The following is a 13165-nucleotide window of genomic DNA, read 5'->3' as shown; positions in this document are numbered from 1 at the left end:
CGAACATGGCAGCGTCTGCTGGTTTTCTCGTGACTCTACCAAAAAGGGACTCTCTCCAAAATGTTTCCTCTTTTAAAGGATTCCAGTAAGCAACTCCACCTTCAGTGGGTGGAGATACACCTCCATGGAAATCATCTAATCAAAAGTTACCACCCACAATTGGGTGGGTCACATCTTCAAGGAAATAATCAAAATGCTCCTACCCAACAGGAGATTTTGTTGGTTTGTCCAGAGTGATGCCCCGATGAATCCCAGAGTGATTTGATCAGTGAGTGCAAAAGTATTTGCAAAGTCCCCTTTGGGGAATGGTGAGAATGGGGAGAAATTCAACTTCCCCAAGTTGAATTCTTGATATTCTCACAAGCAGTCTGGACAACCAAAGCTATAGGCTGAGCCCCCAGTCTTGGGGTTTGTTCAGATGAAACTTAACCCCAAAAAGGATAGGTCAAGTCTACTTAAAATTTAGGCCTAAGAGTCACCCCCAAGAGAGCCTCTTTTGTTGCTCAGATGTGGCCTCTCTCTCCAACCAACACAGCAAGCAAACTCACCGCCCTCCCCCTGTCTACGTGGAACATGACTCCCAGGGGTATGGACCTTCCTGGCAACGTGGGACAGAAATCCTGCAATGAGCTGAAACTCAGCATCAAGGGATTGAGAACACCTTCTCGACCAAAACGGGGAAGAGAGAAATGAGACAAAGTGTCAACGGCTGAGAGATTCCAAACAGAGTCGAGAGGTTATCCTGGAGGTTACTTTTGCGTATTAAGTAGATATCATCTTGTTATTCAAGATGTTGTGGAGAGGTTGGAGGGAACTGCCTGAAAATGTAGAGCTGTGTTCCAGTAGCCATGTTTCTTGATGTGATTGAATAATGATATAGCTTTCACAATGTGACTGTGATTGTGAAAACCTTGTGTCTGATGCTCCTTTTATCTACCTTGTCAACAGACGAGTAGAACATATGGAATAAAAATAAATAATAGGGGGAACAAATGTTAAAATAAATTTAGTGTGAAATGCTAGTGATCAATGAAAGCGAGGGGGAAGGGGTATGGTATGTTTATCTTTTTTTTTCTGTTATCATTTTATTTCTTTTTCAGTTGTCTTTATTTCTTTTTCTGAATTGATGCAAATGTTCTAAGAAATGATGACTATGCAACTATGTGATGATATTGAGAATTACTGATTATGTATGTAGAATGGAATGATACGTTAATGTTTTTGTTTGTTCTTAATTTTTTTAAATTAATAAATAAATATATTTTTTTAAATGCTCCTACCCAGCAATATTGAATGAAGATCAAAGGGCATGTCTTTTCTGGGGTCCACCACAGATTCAGACCAGCACATCAACTTCCCTCTTAAAAAAAAAAAAAAAAATGAACATTTTATTAAGGAAATTTGCAAAATATCAAAAATAAAGGAAATAGTTTAATGAACTCCCTTTGTCTTTATCACCCAGCCTTAATAATTATTGTCACCCCAAGGCCAATCCTGTTTCATTTATATCCCCAACCACTGTTTCCCCCTGTTTATTCTGAAGCAAATCCCAGTTCTCATGCATTTCATACATAAGTAAACATGAATGCTTATGAATGACTCTCAAGAGAGATAATCCTGATATATTCCCTGTCTATTTGTGTTTTCATCTTGCACATAATTCTGTAGTACAGTAAACAGGAAGAAAAGTCAGGGAAAATAACATTTCAGTTATCTCAAACTAAAATATGTGAGTATACTTTATTAAAGAATCTTTTAATTATTGGCATTAACACATTTATTTATGCTGCCATCACCTTTAAAATCAAACCAAGAAAATAGTTTCAAAAGAATCATGCTATAAACCTACAACTTCTCTAATAATGAAAAAATAATACAAATAAAAAATAAATAAAAGGGAATTCAAAACCTATTTATCAACTCATAAAATATTTATTCCATTTACAGATAATCCTCATCTTACTTTATCTTTTAAAATGTTTATTTTCTACCGCCTCATAATAAGAAATAAAATTATATGCTATCAGACCAATAATTTTAATTTTTTTAAGATTGTGATTTTTTATTGGATAAATATTATGCAATTTAAACAAAATTCTCTTCCTTGAGTGATTGGGTACACAGGGTGTATCCTTTGCCCTATACACGTATGCTATATATCACTCATAAATATTTTTAATGTTTTTTATTGTGAAATATATACATACAAAGAAAAGAAAGAAAAAGCAATAATTTTCAACAAATAGTTGCAAAACAGATTTCAGAGTTTATTATGGGTTACCATTCCACTATTTCACATTTTTCCTTCTAGCTGATCCAAAACACTGGGGGCTAAAAGAAATACCAGTATAGTGATTCAGCAGTCATACTCATTTGTTAAATCCTGTTTTCTCTGTTATAACTCCTCCTTCTCCCTTGATCCTTCTTCCAATCTAAGGATTTGGGCAATGCCCATTCTGACATTTTCATGTTGAGAAGGGATATTGACAATAAAGGATAGGGGGATGCAATTAGTTGATAATCTTGGAGAGGCTGGTTCCTGTGGGTTTCAGGATTTATCTGTCCTAGGAAGACTCTGGAAAATGTTGGTTCCAGGAAAGTAAACATAGTGCACGAAACTTTTATAGATTCTCAGTTCAAGCCCTAGGTGTTCTTAAGAGTTATCAGGAGAGGGTGCTGCAGTGGTGGCTCAGCAGGCAGAAAAAGAAAAAAAAAATGTATCAAGGAAGTGACGTTGATTGAGGTTTAGCAAACCATGGCAATTAACAATATCTGGCTGAAGTTTACATAAAAGTAGCCTCCAGAATAGCCTCTTGACTCTTTTTGATCTCTCTTGCCACTGAAGCCTTATTTTATTACACTTCTTTTCACCCTTTTTTCAGGAAGGTGTTGATCTCATAGTGCCAGGGCCAGAATCATCCTTGGGAATCATGTCCCATGTTGTCAGGGAGACTTTCACCCCTTAATGTCATGTCCCATGTAGGGGAAAGGATAATGATTTTCCTTGTAGAGTTGGGCTTTGAGAGGGAGAAGCCACATCTGAGCAACAAAAGAGGTTTCCTAGAAGCAACTTTTAGGCCTCATTATAGATAGTCTTAGCTTCTCCACTAACATATAAGTTTCATAAGGGCAAGCCTCAAAATTGGCCTATTTTCTTGGGGTTCCCCAATGTCTGAGAGGATACCCAGGGTCTCCCAGATGGGAAAGTTTAATATTTCTAATTTTTTTTCTTCATTCCCTCAAGGGACTCTACCAATACTTTTAAAAAATGTGTGTGATAAATAACAGATATATGAAAAAGCAATAAATTTCAAAGCATACCACAACCGTTAGCTGTAGAACAAATTTCAGAATTTGGTGTGGGTTACAATTCCACAATTTTATGTTTTTCCTTCCAGCTGCTTCAAGACACTGGAGGCTAAAATCAATATAATGATTCAGCAGTCATACTGATTTGTTAAATTCTCTTATAACTTCACCATCTCCTTTTATCGTTCTCCCACTCCTTAGAGTTATCTGGGCTATGCCCATTCTAATTTTTTCATGTTGCAAGGGGCTCTTGATAGTATGGGATAGGTGGATGGAAATGGCCCCTCTGCATTTCAGGACTTACCTAGTTGTTGGTTTCTGAAAAGTTATCCTACTACATGGAACCTTTGTAGAATCTCAGATAAAGCCCTAGGTGCTCTTTAGGGTAGGCAGAAATGGTTTTGGTTGGGGTTTGGCAAACTGATAGGTACCAGCATCTACTTGAAGCTTGTGTAAGAGTAGCCTCAGAATCATTGCCCACCCCTCTACGTGGGACATGACTTCTAGAGGTGAGTCTGGCTTTGGCACTGTGGGATGAACAATTCCATCTTGACCAAAAGGGGGGAAAGAAATGTAACCAATAAAGTATCAGTGGCTGAGAGAGTTCAAATAGAGCCAAGAGGCTACTGTAGAGATCACTCTTACACAGGTGTTAGCCATTGCTACCTATCATAACTTGCCAAACCCCAACCAAAACCATTCCAGCCAATCCTAAAGAACACCTAGGGCAATATATAAGAATCTACAAAGGTTCCATGCACTAGAGTAACTTTCCAAAAACCTACAACCTCCAGGTGGGTCCCTGGACCAGATAAGCCCTGAAACCTAGAGGGCCCAGCCTCTCCAGAACATCAGATAGTTCCATCTCATTATCCCGTATTATTGACAGCCCCTTCCAACGTGAAAAATTTAGAATGGTCATAGCCCAAATGCCCTTAAAGAGTGGGAGAAAAAAAATCAAAGGTGATGGTGGCGTTACTGAATTGAATATTTATTGAATTTATTATTTCAAACATTTAAAAACTAGAGTGACTAGTATAAATTCCCATGAACCCATCACTTGACCAGTTAATCAAATCATAACCAGTTTTTTTCAGCTACATCCCCCTCAATGTGTATCTTTTATTTCTTTTCTTTTTTAAACGACCACACTATAGGACTGTTGAACTTGTTTAAAAGAAAGTTTCTTGTAAATTTTCTTGTAAGAGATGGTACGCTTTAACAAACGAATATGATTGTTGAATCATTAAATTGATATTTCTTTTAGTCTCCAGTATCTTAGAGCAGCTAGAAGTAAAAACCTGAAAATTGTGAATTGTAACCCATACCAAACTCTGAAATCTGTTCTACAACTAATTGTTGTGCTGTGCTTTGAAATTTATTGTTTATTTTGTATAAATGTTATTTTTCAGAAAAAAGGAAAAAAATTATATTGTAATGATAAAAAAATATTTCTTCCTTCTAGCCCCCTATCTTCTAGAGCAGCTAGAAAGAAAAATATGAGAGGATAATATGGTAGCCCATGACAGACTCTGGGATCTATCCTGTAAATACTTGTTGAAGAGTGCTTTGAAAACTATTACTTTTTTCTTTCTTTGCTTTGTATGTATGTTGTAGTATACAATTAAAAAAAAGTTTAACCAAAAAAAGAGTAGCCTCAGAGTAGCCAAATACCTTATATGTTACACTTTTTTCCCCCCTTTTTGGTTAGGAAGTTATCAGTAAGGTCTAGGAAACTACCTCCTATTATAAGATTTATAAGATATTTCCCTATATTTTCTTTTAACAGTTTTATGGTCTTAGATCTAATGTTAGGTCTTTGATCCATTTTGAGTTAATGTTTGTATAGGGTGTAAGATATGGATGCTCATTCATTCTTTTGCATATGAATATCCAGTTCTCTAGGCACCATTTATTGAAGAGACTGTTCTGTCCCAGGTAACTTTGTTTGACTGCCTTATCAAAGATCAAATGTCCATAGATGAGAGGGTCTATATTTGAACACTCTATTTGATTCCATTGTTCAGTATATCCATCTTTATGCCAGTACCATGCTGTTTTGACCACTGAAACTTCATAAAATGCCTTAAAGTCAGGTAGCATGAAACCTTCCACTTCATTTTTCTTTCTCAGGATACTTTTAGCTATTCGGGGCACCCTGCCCTTCCAGATAAATTTGGTTGTTGGTTTTTCTATTTCTGCAAAGTAAGTTTTGGGATTTTAATTGGCATTGCATTGAGTCTGTAAATCAATTTAGGTAGTATTGACATCTTAACTATGTTTAGTCTTCTAATCCATGAACATGGTATGCCCTTCCATTTATTTAGGTCTTCTGTGATTTTTTTTTTTTTTTTACAATTTCTTGTACTTTTCGTTGTATAGGTCTTTTGTCTCTTTAGTTAAATTTATTCCTAAATATTTTATTCCTTTGGTTGCAGTTGTAAATGGAATTTTTTTCTTGATTTCCCCCTCAGATTGTTCATTACTAGTATATAGAAACACTACAGAGTTTTGAGTGTTGATCTTGTTACCTGCCACTTTGCTGTACTCGTTTATTAGTACTCAAAACTCTAGTGGTTTTGCTGTGGATTTTTTGGGGGGGGTTTTGACATATAGTATCATATCATCTGCAAACAGTGAGAGTGTTACTTCTTCCTTTCCAATTTTGATGCCTTATATTTCTTTTTCTTGTCTAATTGCTCTGGCTAGAACTTCCAACACAATGTTGACTAACAGTGGTGTTAATGCACACCCTGATCTTGTTCCTGATCTTAGGGGGAAAGTTTTCAGTTTTTCCCCATTGAGGATGATGTTAGCTGTGGGTTTTTCCATATTTTCCCTTTATCATGTTGAGGAAGTTCCCTCCTATTCCTATCCTTTGAAGTGTTTTCAACAGGAAAAGATGTTGAATTTTGTCAAATGCCTTTTCTGCATCAATAGAGATCATCATGTGGTTTTTCTGCATTGATTTGTTGATATGGTATATTACATTAGTTGATTTTCTTATGTTGAACCATCCTTGCATACCTGGGATGAATCCTACTTGTTCATGGAGTATAATTCTTTTAATGTGCTGCTGGATTCAATTTGCTAGAATCTTGTTGAGGATTTTTGCATCTATATTGTTTAGAGAGATTGGTCTGTAGTTTTCTTTTTTTGTACTGTCTTTGCCTGGCTTTGTATGAGGGTGATGTTGGTTTCATAGAATGAGTTAGGTAGCTTTCCCTTCTCTTTAATATTTTTGAAGATTTTGAGCAGGATTGGTAGTAATTCTTTCTAGAATGTTTGGTAGAACTCACATGTGAAGCCATCTGGTCCTGGACTTTTCTTTTTGGGGAGCTTGTTAATGACTGATTCAGTTTCTTTACCTGTGATCAGTTTGTGGAGGTCATCTACTTCTTCTCGAGTCAATGTTGGTTGTTCATGCCTTTCTAGGAAGTTGTTCATTTAATCTACATTGTCGAGTTTATTAGCATAAAGTTGTTTATAGTATCCTCTCATTACTTCCTTTATTTCTGTGGGGTCAGTGGTTTTGTCTCCTCTTCCATTTCTAATTTTATTTATTTGCTTCCTCTCTCTTCTTTTTGTTAACTTTGCTAAGGGTCCATCAATCTTATTGATTTTCCTATAAAACCAACTTCTGGTTTTGTTGATTTTCTCGATTGTTTTCATGTTCTCGATTTCATTTATTTCTGCTCTAATCTTCATATTTCTTTTCTTTTGCTTGCTTTGGGATTATTTTGCTGTTCTTTCTCTAGTTCTTCCAAGTGGACAGTTAATTTCTTGATATTTGCTCTTTCTTCTTTTTTAATATAGGCATTTAGGGCAATAAATTTCCCTCTTAGCACTGCCTTTGCTGCATCCCATGAATTTTTTTTTATTTTAGCATTTGTTCCCCCTATTATTTATTTTTATTCCATATGTTCTACTTGTTTGTTGACAAGGTAGATAAAAGAAGCATCAGACACAAGGTTGTCACAGTCACATTGTGAAAGCTATATCATTATTCAATCATCCTCAAGAAACATGGCTACTGGAACACAGCTCTACATTTTCAGGCAGTTCCCTCCAGCCTCTCCATTACATCTTGAATAACAAGATGATATCTACTTGATGCATAAGAATAACCTCCAGGACAACCTCTCGACTCTGTTTGGAATCTCTCAGCCACTGACACTTTGTCTCATTTCACTCTTCCCCCTTTTGGTCGAGAAGGTTTTCTCAATCCCTAGATGCTAAGTCTCAGCTCATTGTAGGGTTTTTCTCAATTCCTTGATGCTGAGTCTCAGCTCACTCTAGGATCTCTGTCCCACATTGCCGGGAACGTCCACACCCCTGGTAGTCATGTCCCACGTAGACAGGGGGAGGGTGGTGAGATTGCTTGTTGTGTTGGCTGGAGAGAGAGGCCACATCTGAGCAACAAAAGAGGCTCTCTTGGGGGTGACTCTTAGGCCTAAATTTTAAGTAGACTTGACCTATCCTTTTTTGGGGTTAAGTTTCATCTGAACAAACCCCAAGACTAGGGGCTCAGCCTATAGCTTTGATTGTCCAGCATCCCATGAATTTTGATATGTTGTGTTTTCATTTTCATTTACCTTGAGATATTTACTGATTTCTCTTGTAATTTCTTCTTTGTCCCACTGGTTGTTTAAGAGTGTGTTTTTTAGCCTCCATATATTTGTGAATTTTTTGGCACTCCGCCTATTATTGATTTCCAACTTCATCCCTTTATGATCTGAGAAAATGTTTTGTATGATTTCAATCTTTTTGAATTTATTGAGACTTGCTTTGTGACCTAGCATATGGTCTATCTTTGAGAATGATCCATGTGCACTTGAAAAGAAGGTATATCCTGCTGTTGTGGGATGTAATATTCTATAAGTGTCTGTTAAGTCTAGCTCATTTATTGTATTATTCAAATCCTCTGTTTATTGATCCTCTGTCTGGATGTTCTGTCCATTGATAAGAGTGGGGATTTGAAGTCTCCAACTATTATGGTAGATGTGTCTGTTTCTCTTTTCACTGTTTGCCTCATGTATTTTGGAGCATTCTGGCTCGTTGTATAAGTATTTATGATTGTTATGTCTTCTTGTTGATTTCTTCTTTTATTAATACATAGTGTCCTTCTTTCTCTCTTTTAACTGTTTTACATTTAAAGTCTAATTTGTTGCATATTAGTGTAGCTGCTCCTGCTCTTTTCTAATTGTTATTTGTGTGAAATATCTTTTCCCAACTTTTCACTTTCAACCTATGTTTATCCTTGAGCCTAAGATGCATTTCCTGTAGACAGCATATAAATGGGTCCTGTTTTTTAATCCATTCTGGCAATCTGTGCCTTTTGATTGGGGAGTTTAATCCATTAACATTTAGTATTGTTACTATATGGGCAGTAGTTTCTTCTACCATTTTGCCTTTTGGATTTTATACGTCATATCTAATTTTCCTTCTTTTTACCTTAACTGATAGTCTTCATTTTTACACTCTTCTCCACACCTCTCTCTCCTCTGTCTTTTCATATCTGTCTCTAGTGCTCCCTTTAGTATTTGTTTCAGAGCCAGTCTCTTGGTCACAAGTTCTCTCAGGATTTTTTGTCTGAAAGTGTTTTAATTTCTCCCTCATTTTTGAAGGAAAATTTTGCTAGATATGGAATTCTTTGTTGGTGGTTTTTCTCTTTTAGCAATTTAAATATATCATCCCAGTGTCTTCTTGCCTTCATGGTGTCTGCTGAGAAATCTATGCATAGTCTTATTGGGCTTCCATTGAATTCTAGTTTGCTAGCTGCCGGAATGCAATATACTAGAAATGGAATGACTTTTAAAAGGGGGAATTTAATAAGTTGCTAGTTTCCAGTTCTAAGGCCAAGAAAATGTCCCAATTAAAACAAGTCTATAGAAATGTCCAATCAAAGGCATCCAGGGAAACATACCTTGGTTCAAGAAGGCCGATGAAGTTCAGGGTTTCTCTCTCAGGTGAGAACGCACTTGGTGAACACAGTCACAATTTCTCTCTTGGCTGGAAGGATACATGGTGAGCATGGCATCATTTGCTAGCTTTCTCTCCTGGCTTCCTGTTTCATGAAGGTCCCCAGGAGGTGTTTTCCTTCTTCATCTCCAAAGTGCTGGCTAGTGGATTCTCTGCTTCATGGTGCTGCAGCATTGTGTGCTCTCTCTGAATCTCCTTCATTCTCCAAAATGTTTCCTCTTTTATAGGACTCCAGAAACTTATCCAGACCCACCTAAATGGGGGGAGACATGTCATCACTTAATCCAGCTTAACAACCAATCTTGATTAAATCATATCTCCAGGAAGATGATCTGATTACACTTTGAAACATACAGTATTGAATGGGGATTATTCTACCTTTATGAAGTGGAATTTTGATTAAAACGTGGTTTTTCTAGGGTACATACATCCTTTTAAAGCAGCACACCTTGAATGTGATGGATTGCTTTTGTCTTGCTGCTTTCAAGATTCTATCTTTCTCTTTGACATCTGACATTCTGATTAGTAAGTGTCTTAGAGTATGTGTATTTGGATCTATTCTGTTTGGGGTACGCTGCACTTCTTGGATCTATAATTTTAAGTCTTTCATAAGAATTGGGAAATTTTCCATAATTTCCTCCATTAGTTTTTCTCCTCCTTTTTCCTTCTCTTCTCCTTCTTGGACTCCCACAACATGTATATTCATGCGCTTCATGTTGTCATTCAATTCCCTGAGTCCCTGCTCATATTTTTCCATTCTTTTCCCTATATTTTCTTTTGCCTGTTGGATTTCAGATGTTCTGTCCTCCAGTTCACTAATTCTGTCTTCTGCCTCTTGAAATCTGACATTGTAGGTTTCCATCATTTTTTCATCTCTTCTGCTGTGCCTTTTATTCCCATAAGTTCTGTGATTTGTTTTTTCAGACTTTCGAGTTCTTGTTTTTATTCATTCCTTGCCTTCTTTATATCCTCCCTCAATTCATTGATTTGATTTTTGATGAGATTTTCCATGTCTGTTCGAACATTCTGAATTAATTGTTTCAACTCCTGTATTTCCTTTGAATTGTTGGTTTGTTCTTTGACTGGGTCATATCTTCAATTTTCCTACTGTGATTTGTTATTTTTTGCTGGTATCTAGACATTTAATTGCCTTAATTAGTTTATTCTGCAGATTATTTTCACTTATTTTACCTAGGATTTTCTTGCTGGGTGACTTTGTTGTGTATCTGTTCTTTGACATTCAGTTCATCTTATTCTGGACCGCTAGCTTGGGTTTTGTTTAACAGGTTAGTATTTTTCAGTTCTTGTTTTCTTGTTTCTTGTCCTGCCTGTATGGTGCCTTTTTTTCTCCACGTTAAGGACAGTCTACTTAGGTATTATAGACCCCAACCAGATTTCCTCAGATCAAATTGACCTCCTCTCACGTAGAAAGAGTCACTTGTGTCACTTTTCCCTGAGGGTGAGACCCTGCAGATTGAAAGACTTTCTTATGAAGCCTCTGGACTCTGTTTTTCCTGTCTCGCCCAGTATGTGATGCTTTTCTGTCTGTGGGTCCCACCAGCATAAGATGATGCAGAACCTTTAACTTCAGTAGAGCCTTCCTGCTGGGGCCATGTTTGAGACAGAGGAGAGGTTGTAGGGTGGCTTTAATCTTTTCACTTTTCCAGACCCTGAGGTCTGAATTCCTTGAGGGAAGGAATCCATCTGAGGTGGGCCCTACCCCTCTCCTGGGGAAGGCACAGGCTCCAGACAAGCTCTCAAACAAGCTTAATTCTGCCTATGCCTGGGACAGTTGGAGCCTGAGAAGCCTTGCAGCTGTATGCAAAGGTAGTCAAGCTGTAGAAACACAGCCACAAAAAAGAAAAAGAAAAATCCTTCTCAGAGCAGGAACCCTGTTCCTCAGGTTTGCCAATCAAGAGTTTAAGTTTGTATGTTGCTTTGTGTACCTTCAGATCTTATGTGCTCCCTCCTTTCCTTCAGGGCCCAGACCCTTTCAGATATTTTGTGCAATTCAATCCAAAAAACCTCTGCTTCTTTTTCTCTTTTTTCTTTTTCCATCAGCCCTGCCCCCTCTGCGCTGGGGCAAAAATCAGCAACCTGCGCTTTGACTCAAGGTTCAGTTGAGCTGGAGGCCTATTTTTAGTAGTCAGAATTTGTGAATTAATTCCAAAATTGGAGCTTAGTTGTGCTCAGCCCTTGCTGCTAGTAAAGTTCCTTTCCTTTCCCCTCTGGGAAGCAGCCTGTGGGGGAGGGGCATCGGCCACTGCGACTTGAACTCAGGGTTGTGGGTAGGTTCGCAGCCAGTCCAGACTGGGGTACGCTGTGTGTCCAGTCACTGACGTGGCCCCAGCCGTTGTTCTCTACTGTTTCGGCTATTTCGTAGCTGCTCTGGAGGACAAACTATATCCCACATCTCGCTAAGCTACCATCTTGGCACCTATATTCTGGAGGTTATTCTTATGTACTATATAGATATCCCTTTTTAGTTTAAGGTGTATTGGAGTGGCTAGAGGGAAGTACCTGAAACTGTTGAGCTGTGTTCCAGTAGCTTAATTCTTGAGGACGATTATATAACTATAAAAAATAAATAATAGAGGAGATAAGGGGTTAATTAAATTGGGTATATTGAAATAGTGTTGGTCAATGAGAGGGGGGGTAAGGGGTATGCGATGTATGAATTTGTTTTCTTTTTCTCTCTTTTTTCTTTTTATTTCTTTTTATTGAGTGATGCATATGTTCTAAAAATGATCATGGTTTTGAATAAACAACTATGTGATGATATTGTGTGCCATTGATTGAACACCATGTATGAACTGTATATGTGTGAAGATTTGTCAGTAAAAATATTTAAAAAAATGATCAAGTGCTTGGCCAGTTGACTTGGGGGTCCCTAATGTTTGAGACATTATCAGAAGTTTCCCTGGTTCTATGAGTACTTTTTTTTTTTATTCATTCTCTCTCTGGTTTTTTGTTTTGTTTTTTTTTACCAATACTTTTTCATCATTAGCCCACCTGTCCTGATTTGAAAGGATGTATGTCCCCTAGAAAAGCCATGTTTTAATCCTAATCCCATTTTGTAAAGGCCGCCATTTCTTCTAATCCCTATTGATCATTGAGTGTTTGATACTATAATTAGATCCTCTCCCTGGAGATGTGATTAATCAAGAGTGGTTGTTAAACTGGGTTATCTGGAGGTGTATCTCTGCCCATTTGGGTGGGTCTTGATTAGTTTCTGAAGTCCTATAAAAGAGGAAACATTTTGGAGAAAGAGGTTCAGAGAGAGCAGAATGACATAGCCACAAGAAGCAGAGAGTCCGTCAGCCAGCAACACTTGGAAATGAAGTAGGAAAACACCTCCCAGGGAGCTTCGTAAAGCCAGGAGAGAAAGCTAGCAGATGATCTACATGCCTTTCCAGATGAGAGAGAAACTCTGACCCTGTTAGCCATGTGCCTTCTCACTTGAGACAGAGACCCTGAACTTCCTCGGCCTTCTTGAATCAAGGTATCTTTCCCTGGATGCCTGTGATTGGACTTTTCTATAGACTTGTTTTAATTGGGACATTTTCTCGGCCTTAGAACTGTACACTAGCAACTTACTAAATTTCCCTTTTTAAACACCATTCGTGTCTGGTATATTGCATTTCAGCAGCTAGCAAACTAGACCACCACCATACAGACCAATTACTTTTTTAGCAGTATATGACTCTTTTCTCTTCTTATTTTTTTGGCATGGGCAGGCTCTGGGAATCGAACCTGGGTCTCTGGCATGGCAGGCGAGAATTCTGCCACCTAAGCCACCGTTGCACTGCCCAGTATATCTTTTTATCATTAAATACATAGGAAACATTTAGCTGTGATTTTTAATAAGATAATT

The 13165-nt window shown here is 37.6% G+C and overlaps 1 protein-coding gene across 19 annotated transcripts in view; it reads left to right on the top strand.

Moving 5' to 3' along the window:
• Positions 1-13165, top strand: part of EPB41 (erythrocyte membrane protein band 4.1) — a 318202-nt gene that overhangs the window by 217866 nt on the left and 87171 nt on the right. The window lies entirely within an intron of this gene.

This window comes from Tamandua tetradactyla, chromosome 2, assembly GCF_023851605.1.
Source record: "Tamandua tetradactyla isolate mTamTet1 chromosome 2, mTamTet1.pri, whole genome shotgun sequence".
NCBI classification, from domain to species: domain Eukaryota; kingdom Metazoa; phylum Chordata; class Mammalia; order Pilosa; family Myrmecophagidae; genus Tamandua; species Tamandua tetradactyla.
This window is presented reverse-complemented; position numbering and strand designations above follow the sequence as displayed.